The following is a 10,773-nucleotide window of genomic DNA, read 5'->3' as shown; positions in this document are numbered from 1 at the left end:
CACTGCTGCCAGCATCTCACCACCCAGGCTGGGAAATAGATCACTAGCAATCAATATACACTTACAGGGAGAAGAGTTTGAGTACACACCATGTGTGTAGGAACCGAGAGTTAGTAGTGAATATACAAGCATAGAACATCTACTGAGAAAAGTTGTGGGGTCCCAGTGAAGCTAGTTAAGAAGGAAGCTGTGTGTGCTGCAGGTAATGAAGTCATGGGCACGAATCTATTCAAGGCCATCAGAATTCACATTGTATCACTGTATATCATGCAACTGCATACTTTGACTATTGCACATGGAGCAATAGGATTTGATGTTTCCTGGCTGGGGTTTTGTCTTACACTTGTGCAGTCTGTCTCTGTTGACATCTCATTCTTCTTCAGGATGTGAATGTTCATTCTGAGCTACTGTACACTGGAAGTACGTAGACTACCTTTTGATTTCATAGGGACTAACAACTAATAGATTAACAGCCAATAGACTGCTTTGAATCTCACAAGGACTTTGAACCCCAGACATCCAAATGAGTATTGAGTACTTTGAAGTTAAAGTAAATGCATGAGTCTTTAGGGCCAAGGATGACTTGAATCCAAAATTTTACTCACAGGTTCTTGCTTGGAGTAATTTGTCACAAGGTGATGGAATTTTTGATGTGAGACCCAGATGTCAGAGGTAGACCACTAATGGTGGGTCTTTGAAGGTTATGTCCACCCTTGTTTCAGGCTATGGTCTCTGCTTCCTGGTCTGCCATGTGATTGAACATAAGCCTCCTGCTCTGGAGAGAGACCAGACACACAGCCACCTTTACCTGTTCTGAATTGAAATCCCTCTGAAACTGTGAGCCAAAATAATCTGTCTCTAGATTTCTTTATTTTAGGGACTTTGGTCACAGTGATACAGAAGTACTATATGTGTTTCTGGTGCTGGGAGTCTTAGGTTACTGTGTCGGCTCCATAGAACAAGTGTTGAGTGCTAAGCTAGAATCAATATCAAATTCTTTTAGACACAGTATTAATGAAACATATAAAACTGAATTGACTACAGGTAGTTTCTTAGAGCAAAAATAGAGAGCATATTAAAAAAGAGAGCTGTTGGTTGAGCACATTTTTCTGAGAAGTTAAGAATAAAGAGACACAACTCACATAACATATATCTATCACAAGGGATTGTAGACTTAGTTGTACTCAATGGTGGAAGGGATAGATTGAGGATGCCCAGCTCATATTTTTATGCTGGGTAAGGTCCATGAATAAAAGATGTGACAAGTAGGCTCCAGATTGCATTTTAGAATATTACTTATACCGTAGTAGTTTAGATTTTATTACTGTGAAGAGACACCATGACCAAGGCAACTTGTATAATGGACAACAATTAACTGGGGCTGTGTTATAGTTTTCGAGGCTCAGTCCATTATCATCATGGCTAGAAGCATGGCAGCATCCAGGAAGACATGGTGCTGGAGAAGGAGCTGATCTTGAAGGCAGCCAGGAGAGTGTCTCCTGCAGAAAACAGGGTTATAGCACTAGGAGCCCTCAAAGCCCACCCCCACACCGATGCACTTTCTTCAACAAAACCACGCCTATTCCAATAAGGCCACGCCTCCAAATAGGAGCACTTCCTATGGGCCACGCATATTCAAACCACCACAAATTTCACACTCATTTTCACACAACACAATCTATTCCATTGGCTTTTGCTATGCATCAGACCAAAATCGTCTTTCATTTATTTATGCCTATATTAAAGTTTGCCCTCCTTTCTCCATGTTGAGTTGCAAATAATGCCTCTTAAGTATCCTTTTTCTTCCAAATCACAAGCTCCTTTATGGATATGAAGCCATCACTTCTCACTTCAGCTCTTTCCTATACCTTTCCTGGAAATCACACCTGGATCATGTCCTCAGCTTACTAGCTGTGTGAAAATTACCAACAAGTGCAGAATGACTTCCCATGCCAGCCAGCACAGGCTGATTTTGAGCTCCTTGGCTTTCAGAAAGTTATTTTCTTTATGTATCTTTAAGGATCTTCCCTCCTCACTCAAGATAATTGCTCTTGCTTCTATCTTTGGGGCTACTCAGGAACTTTTATTTGTACCAGGTTTATTTCATGGAACAGTAGAGAAGCAAAGACGATGTGGATTCAATAGAGAGAGTAAAGGTACAGTTGATAGAACTCTTTCTGGTTTATACTACATTGCCGGTGGATTTATAGACTGAGGGGGGCTTGAATAGATATGCTAAACCCCACTTCATCTTCTTATCATAACCCTTGGCCAAATGCCTATCACCCTCTAGTTTCTTTTGGTAAAGAATAGTCCATATTTTTATTTTAAGCCAAAGGATTTTGCTGCACTTTTTCTGTCAAGGTTTAGGTTCATAGATAAGGGTTGGCATAGATACGAGTTAGCATATTAATCAGTGAAATGAAGTAATCAAAATTAGGTAACATTTCCTATGGAAAAACTGTGCCTCATACAACTTGAAGAATGTAACCATATTGTTCCATGGAGCTGGCTGCCTGGGAGTTGAAGCTGTCCTTGCAGAGACAGACAGGAAATGATATGTTGCTAGAGTCTTAATATCTATTTTTAAATGGATAAGGACATTTTATTTGTTTTTATTTTCACCTTTGAGGTCCTGAAAGACTGACGGCCTCTTCTTACACTTTATTATGATTCCCATTGTAATAAAATACAATTTAATTTTATATCTTGAAATATATTTTAGCTTCCAAGTGTCTTGCTTTCTTAAAATTTTGCATTTTTGTCATTGACGCTCTTGTAGAATGAATACAGATGTAAATATAAATACAGATATAAATATAGATACAGAAACTTACTTCCGTTTGAAAATTCGCTCTATTCTTCCAACTTGCAGCTGACCCTCTGGGTCCCTTTGTCTGCATGGGTCTCTGGTCACAGGTGGGCAAGGAGTTGGAGGGAATTGAATGACAGACAGATGCACACAGGAGAGGTTATGTAGAATGTGAATGTAATTTGTCAAATTGAGCATCAAACTTTTTATACAGAAGAAAAGAGGGAAGTTAGGTGACACATCGGCAGGGTACAAATGATGTTACCGGATGCTTAATGACTCTTACACAAAACAGAGGAATGTAAACACAAAGACTGGCAGGAACTGGGCAATAAAACAACTGAGACAAAGTCAGCCCTATCTAAGGTCAGCTATAGTCTTAGAAGCCAGGTGTGAGGTCTTTACACTCCCAGGGCAAGGGCTTTCACACCCAAGTCATGGTTCTAACTAGGGAGTTCCATTCTAGCTAACCATCTCATGAATAATGCAATACTCTAAAACCACAGCTCGATCTACTTCCTAAACCATTGTAAATTCCTGTATATGGGAGCAACTTGGCTTTTATTCTAAGTGATAGTGTTATACCAGATGCAATTCTGAATGTCACCGAATAGGCAACATTCTTACTGAATTCCAAGCCCATGGTCAGCTCAAGGACTTTCTAGGACGTTGGAATACTGGTGAAGGCTTAGCTATGTCAGAATTCAATCTTAAAAGGCACTTATAATAAGATAATACTAAAAGAGAGCATGTGGATCCATACACCAGACTAACTCGGGAATAGGGTGTGAGTATATGGGTTAATGAGAATGCCAAAACTCCAGGAGGTGAGCTTCCATGAAACTCTTTGCCTCGTGAGTGCTTCCAAGCCTCTCGGCCTGCCAAGCAGACTTAACGTGAGTGTGCGTGGCACCAACTGATAACAAAGGATTGTGATTTTAAGACCAGGCGGTGGTGGCACATGCCTTTAATCCCAGCAGATTTGGAGGCAGAGGCAAGCAGATTTCTGAGTTCGAGGCCAGCCTGATCTACAGAGTGAGTTCTAGGACAGCCAGGGCTATACAGAGAAACCCTGTCTCAAAAAACCAAAAAGAAAAAAAAAGAAAAGAAAAGAAAAGGAAAGATGTGATTTTTGTGTGTTTAATTCTTAAGTGCCATGTACACACTAAAAATAAGAAGTCAGGGCTTGGGAGATGCTTCTGTGATCAAAGCACTTGCCATGCAAGCATGAGGACCTAAGTTTAAGGGTCTGCATATAACTCCAGCTTTAGAAGATACTAACATGAATACCTGCTTTCCCACACACATATGGATGTGCCCACACATATGCAAACCTACACTCACATGAAAATGGGAAAAAATGACTGGCTTCCATGAGTTACCATATTTTTTATACTGTTTAGATTCTATGTGAGGCCATGCATGCATTGCATCATTGACAAGAATGGATGGAGAAGAGAATATAGGTTTGTTAGTAGAGCTAAAATCGAAGAGGCTTGGATAATTCAGACTTACTAAATTAGTGTAGTCACTGGCAATCTCTACTTACATAAAGAAAAGAGGATGGAGATAACCTTTTACACATTACGTGGGATGATCTAAGAAATTGTAAGGGGGTAGGGCAAACCTTAAAGTAGCCAGGTGGGGCTGAGGCTGGATCTTTTTTGGACAAAGGAGGCAAAGGTTATATAAAGAGATGGGGATTTTGTAGAGAATTTGGGCAATGAAGAGAAGAGAGGAAAGGGAGACAAGAGAAGGAAGGGAGAGAGGGAAACACAGAGATAGGTAGGAGAAAGAAAGACGGGGAGGGGGAGAAGAGGGGAAGCAGCGCAGAAGAGAGAGAGAGAGAAAAAGACAGACAGAGAGAGAGAGAGAGAGAGAGAGAGAGAGAGAGAGAGAGAGATGCTGTTGAAAAGGAAAAATTGCTTAATAAAGCAATGTAGGTTTGGAGTGTTGGTAGATGTGTTTTGCTCTTCTCTGTAACCACAAATACCCTTCCTTTCAAGTCTTAACTTTTAAAGAAATCAACCATTCCCTTCCAGACACCGATGTAATTTCTGATGTTGTAAAGAGGAGAAAGCTCTGTGTGTGTGTGTGTGTGTGTGTGTGTGTGTGTGTGTGTGTGTGTGCATGCGCAAGCGTGCACGTGCATGTATGTGTACATGAGTATGAATGAGTGTCATCAACAAAAGTTTCTGGGACAAAGCTGTGTCTGCAGAGCAAGGCTGATTTTTCTGGTTATAATTATGGTGATGTGGAGAGATTGTGGTGGTGAAGGCCCAGAACTAATTATTTTATCTTAAACTAGCCTTAGCCCCATGAATAGTTATTCCTCAACCAACTCTGTGATGAATAGATTAAAAACGAAGCCAAAACAAACAGACAGAAATCCTTTTGGAATCTCTTAAGTCAACCAACCACTACCTTCTACCAGTCCCAAAGCTAAGAATGGCATCAGCATCTGAGGGTGCTGATAACCTTCCTTGCTGTGACCACCCCTCTGCTATAGCTACCAATGTATTTTACACTGGCCTTTGGTCTGAAAACTATAAAACATTGTGAAACTGTTCCCATGTTGAAACATGGAATTTAGAGTAAACTAAATTGGTGTCATGGTCACTCAAATTGGACTCTAGAATAAACCATTCTTTAAGGCGAGAGAAGTGGTTTTTGCATTATCAGTGTGTATGCATGTGTGTTTATGTGTAGGTCTACGAACATGCATGTATGTTGGCATGAGTGCATCATTTGCATACATGTGTATATGTGTATGATTTATGTGAGAGTTAAGAGAGGGACACACAAGAGGACTCAGCTATATCTCAGTTGTCGCAGTTGATCAAGTACAGAGTCCTTCAGAGTGGCCCAGGATGGAGTGAGGCAGTTGTCTATCACATGGTTTTCTCATTCTGGTGCATTCATTCCTTAGGACTTAGTTCTTGAAACCTACCTGGGTGAGAATCCCTGGTTGACACACTAAAGTCCCCATCATCTTGGTGTTAGAGTTAGTGATAACAAGATTAACCATAAAAAGTAGTGGTGAATATATAGCTCAGGTCCATAAAGTGTTTGCCATGGAAGCACAAGAATCTGAATTTAAGCCCTTATAGCCCACATAAAACCCAGGCATTGTATGTGTGCTTGGAAGCCCAGTGATATGAAGGTGGAGACAGGAAGACCTCTGGGGCTCACAGATCATATGGGCTAGCCTAATCTTCAAGACCCACATCCCGGTGAGAGTTCCTATTTCTGAACTCCAGATGCATTAACCTGTGGGCTAAAAAGGACACAAAGTTGGGTAGATAACAAAGGGTATACACAAGTGATGAGTGGAGGAAGAGGTCAATATGGTCAAGTTTCATTATACAAAATCTACAAAGAACTGTTAATCAAAACAAACAACAAAATCCAGCTACTGAGGAAGGACACTCAAGATTGACTTAGGACCATCACGTGCTTGTGCCCCCCTTTACATGCATTTACACCTGCACACACATGAAGAATCACATAAACATTTTTTTCAAAAGAGATTTTGACAGATTTTTTTTTTTTTGTGTATTTCACTAGCAACTCAAGGCAGCTAAAATCAGGAAAACACAAAGGACTTTTTCACATCCTAAGTGGAGGATAATGGATAGTGTACAATTGATACATGCTTAACATTTCTTATGCTGAAGTAATTTTGAGAGATCTTTGCTCCTTGCTGCTTATAAGTGATGAAATAGCATCCATAAAATGCAGGTCAAAAAAGCACAGCTTGAAAAAGCAATTAAAGCAACCCTCTATTGCTTTCCCCAGTCACCTCTTTGAAATTTATGCAGTAGGTCCACCTTTTCATGCCCCTAATAAAAACAATGCAAACTCACTCATAGCTTTTTAAGCCATTTTAAGTTCCAGCCATTGTCTTGATTTAGTACTCCAGTGCCCACTCAAAGATCTTAGCCCAAATGTGGTGATTTTATAGTGAGTCTTCTTCATTCTCTTGGGCATAGATGTGTTTGCAAGAGCATGTGGTGGGGAAAGGTAGGACCTTTGTGGTGGGTTTCTTAATATCTGACTTGTGTTTTAACTGTTTCATGAATGACAACTTCTTTTTCCATTTCTATCTCTCTGGGACTGGAAGGGGTGAGAGGAGAGGGGCAAGTGAGATCTGCTTTGGATGTCACCGCAGGACCTATCAGAACCATTGACATTCCTGGATACTTCAGATATCTTACATCTACAAAAGCCTCTGAAAGTCCCCCACCCCAGATAGAAGCAACTGCATTTTGGAAGATGTCTCCTTCCCTTCCTTTATTAACTGCTAGAATTCTGATTTCTTAAATAACGAGATCTCACCACAACTTATATTATTAATTTCAAGGTACCTTCTCTGGCCCTCTTTCAATGAAAAATGTCACACACCACCTCACTGGTTTCTGGAAAATGCTCCTGTAGTCTTTTCTCCAAGAAACCCTAGGTTTCTAAGCAGGCTCCATACAGAAACTGGTGATTGACCCTCTTCTCTGTGTTTCCTTGGTTAGGAGTGGATCTCAATGTAAGAAATACTTCCTGGAGCTTTGGGGTGACCCACAGAGGCCAAAATGCACAAAATGCACTGTTGCAAACATCTCTGCAGGTTTCCTCTCTCCATTACTTTGACTTTCTTTGCAACTGCAGTGTGGATGAGGCTCTTTGGACAGGCGCCCTGACATTTCCTTTTGAGTTCTACCACTGGGAATCTGGATTTGAATTTCTCATGTGTTACCTCATGGCACTTGCCAGAGCCTTTGAATTTAACAGCCTGCTATAAATTTGCTTCAAGATATCTTGTGTGCCAAGATGAGAATTTTTTTCCTCTCTCTCTCTCTCTCTCTCTCTCTCTCTCTCTCTCTCTCTCTCTCTCTCTCTCTCTCTCTCTCTCTCTCTCTCTCTCTCTCCCCCTCCTTCTCTTTTGGTCTTTCATCCAAATGTTCTGTGCCTGTGCAACTCTGTGACTCAGTAGCTTAGACACATTCTCTAAGTCACGAGATGGAATGACTCACACCTGTTTTGAACTGTCTCTAAAGATGACACTGAGTCTTCAGGGAGGACGACAGCACTTGGTACAATTCAGGTAAGGTGGAAGTTAGACTGAAGAAAAAAAATCCCTGGAAAATTAAGATGAGACACAACATCTGCTACTGAGGACAGACCATGGCATAAGGCATACTGTTATGCTACATAGCACATCACTTAATTTTTAAAACAACCATCCTCTTCTCTGAGGTAGTACTACTTCTTCAGATATTGCTCAGATGTTACTTTTTCTAGAAAGCTTGCTTGACCACAGACCATAGTAAGGCTGTGCTCTACTCTTTCAGAGCAAATTGCTGTCCAGTATTTATCACACCAGGCAGTAATTGTCTGCTTGCTCCTGAATTTATTCATTTATTATCTAAATGAAAACAAGACCGACAAGTGACTGTGTTATCATTTATCCTAAATGCCTGGTGCAAAGCCAACATTCATAGATGCTTAATAAACATTGTGTTTATGTGATAGTTAGGATAAGGTTAGGGTATCCTGTAGCAACAAATAACCCCCAAAACTAGAGAGCTTGGCCTAGGTAAGATCCAATGTTTCCTCATGTTAGGCTACAGAGACATACCAGGGAAGCTTTCCTTCATGAAGTGATGCAGCCAGTCAAACCTTCTAGATCTAATAATTCCATTTCAACAACCTAATGTGCTTTGTTTGTTTTAACTTTCCCTCTAAGATTCACTGTCACAAAGATTTAAGGATCAAAATGTAGGAACTGAACCCATCACATGGTGAGGATTTCACTATGAGTTCAGTGTGGTTTAGAAAAACTCTATTAGAAAGATAATTCTTCTCTCAGTTTAACACACCTGAGAACCCACTCATAAAAATACTCTTCAGAAGTTTTCAGAATAAATATAACAGAAACAGGAAAAAAAAAGTTGGACTAGGGTTTAGTGGTCATGAGCACTGACTGTTCTTCCATAGAACCCTCGTTTGATTCCCAGCAGCCACGGGGCAGCTCACAGCCATTTATAACTCAAGCATATTGTGCCCAGACATATATGCAGGTAAAACACCAATACATATAACAAACAAATACAATTTATAAAAGAATTTTTAAAAGCTGTAGTAGAGAAAATGTAATGCTGAGATGGTGGGCACCATCTACTCTCTGCTTTAACATGGGATTATGCAAGTCACTTCTGTGGCACATTGGCCAGGACTGCTCCTGTCGACTTGTGTCACTGTGATGGTAAGTGTATGATGGTAGTGTGAAGAAACGAATCTCCCTGTTCTCCAAACCCCCTTTAATCTCTTTGTGCAGATGCTGGTAGGCTTAACCCTGAGCTGACTAGTTTGACAGACACTGGAGCAAGTGGAGGTTAAAGTGTTATGCTGGAGAAGGAGGCTACACATGGGAAACTCTCAGGGCCACATGGAGTCCATTTTTGTTCAACCATATGAGCTGCTCTATCTGTTGGAGGCTACGTGGTACCTCAGATCTATTATTTCTGCTTCTAACAAATACTTAATCAAGGACTTCAGCAACCATGTGACAGAGTTGGGATTTGGGCTTGGCACTTGTTCATAGTGTGGAATATTCAAACCTATGCATGACAAAAATTTTGGGCAAGCAGAAACAAGAACATTGGGGTGCTGCTAAATTGGTTCCAGGACAAACAGTGCAGTGAGCAGTTGCCTCTACTCTCCTAATCAAATTTTACAGACATACCACAATGTAGCAAGGTCAAGTTTTCAGCTTCTCTCTCTCTCTCTCTCTCTCTCTCTCTCTCTCTCTCTCTCTCTCTCTCTCTCTCTCTCTTCCCTCTCTCTCTTGCAATGAAGAGTTAGCAAAAGCCACATTTTGTTATATTTGATATATTTAATTTTGGCAGCTCTATTGAGTACCTGTAATGCTCAGCAGGGTTGAGGTGCAGAGGGCTTACAGATGGGATATGAGTAAGCCCTGTGCTTTGAATGCTCAGCATTTGGAAGGCAGTGGGCAATGATTGCAAGCTCCTTCTGTCCACTGTATTGCGAAGGTCTTCCTGAGTGAGGCAGTCTGCAGCAATGTGAGCCAGGAATTTGAGAAGAGTGGGGTTCAGAAGGAAGAATGGTCGATTTTTAAAAGTTGTAGTAGTTGTTATTTTTTCTTTAAAGATTTTGGATAGTTTTTGTTGTTGTTTTCCTGTTTGTTTTCTAAGGAAAGAAAGAAAGGGCATGAAGTTGGATGACTGGAGAGGCAGGAAGGATTTGGAAGAAAATAAAATGTGGGGAGTGTGTTCAGAATATATGAAAAAAATTTAATGTTTATAATTACATATACTATACTATATACTATACTATGTACTGGCTAGTTTTGTGTCAATTTGATACAGGCTGGAGTTATCACAGAGAAAGGAACTTCAGTTGGGGAAATGCCTCCATGAGATCCAGCTGTAGGGCATTTTCTCAATTAGTGATCAAGGGGGAAGAGCCCCTTGTGGATGGACCATCCCTGGGTTGGTAGTCTTGGGTTCTATAAGAGAGCAGGCTGAGCAAGCCAGGGGAAGCAAGCCAGTAAGTCTCCTCATGGCCTCTGCATCAGCTCCTGCTTTCTGACCTGCTTGAGTTCCAGTCCTGACTTCCTTGGTGATGAACAGCAGTATGGAAGTGTAAGCTGAATAAACCCTTTCCTCCCCAACTTGCTTCGTGGTCATGATGTTTTGTCCAGGAATAGAAACCCTGACTAAGACACTATATTAATTCATTTCTCATCTCTCTGACAAAATACCTAAGGAAATCAACTTAAAAGAGGAGAGGTTTGTTTTAGCTCATCGTTTCAAAGGTTTCAGTTCACTGAACATAGGCTCCACTGTTCTTGGGACATGTCCTGATGAAATACATTTTGATGGAAAGGCAAAGCTACTCACTTTTTGTAACCAGAGAAGAGTGGTATGAAGACAAAACACACTTGT

This window comes from Mus caroli, unplaced genomic scaffold, assembly GCF_978045245.1.
Source record: "Mus caroli unplaced genomic scaffold, Mus_caroli_1 scaffold_16, whole genome shotgun sequence".
Lineage (NCBI taxonomy): Eukaryota > Metazoa > Chordata > Mammalia > Rodentia > Muridae > Mus > Mus caroli.
This window is presented reverse-complemented; position numbering follows the sequence as displayed.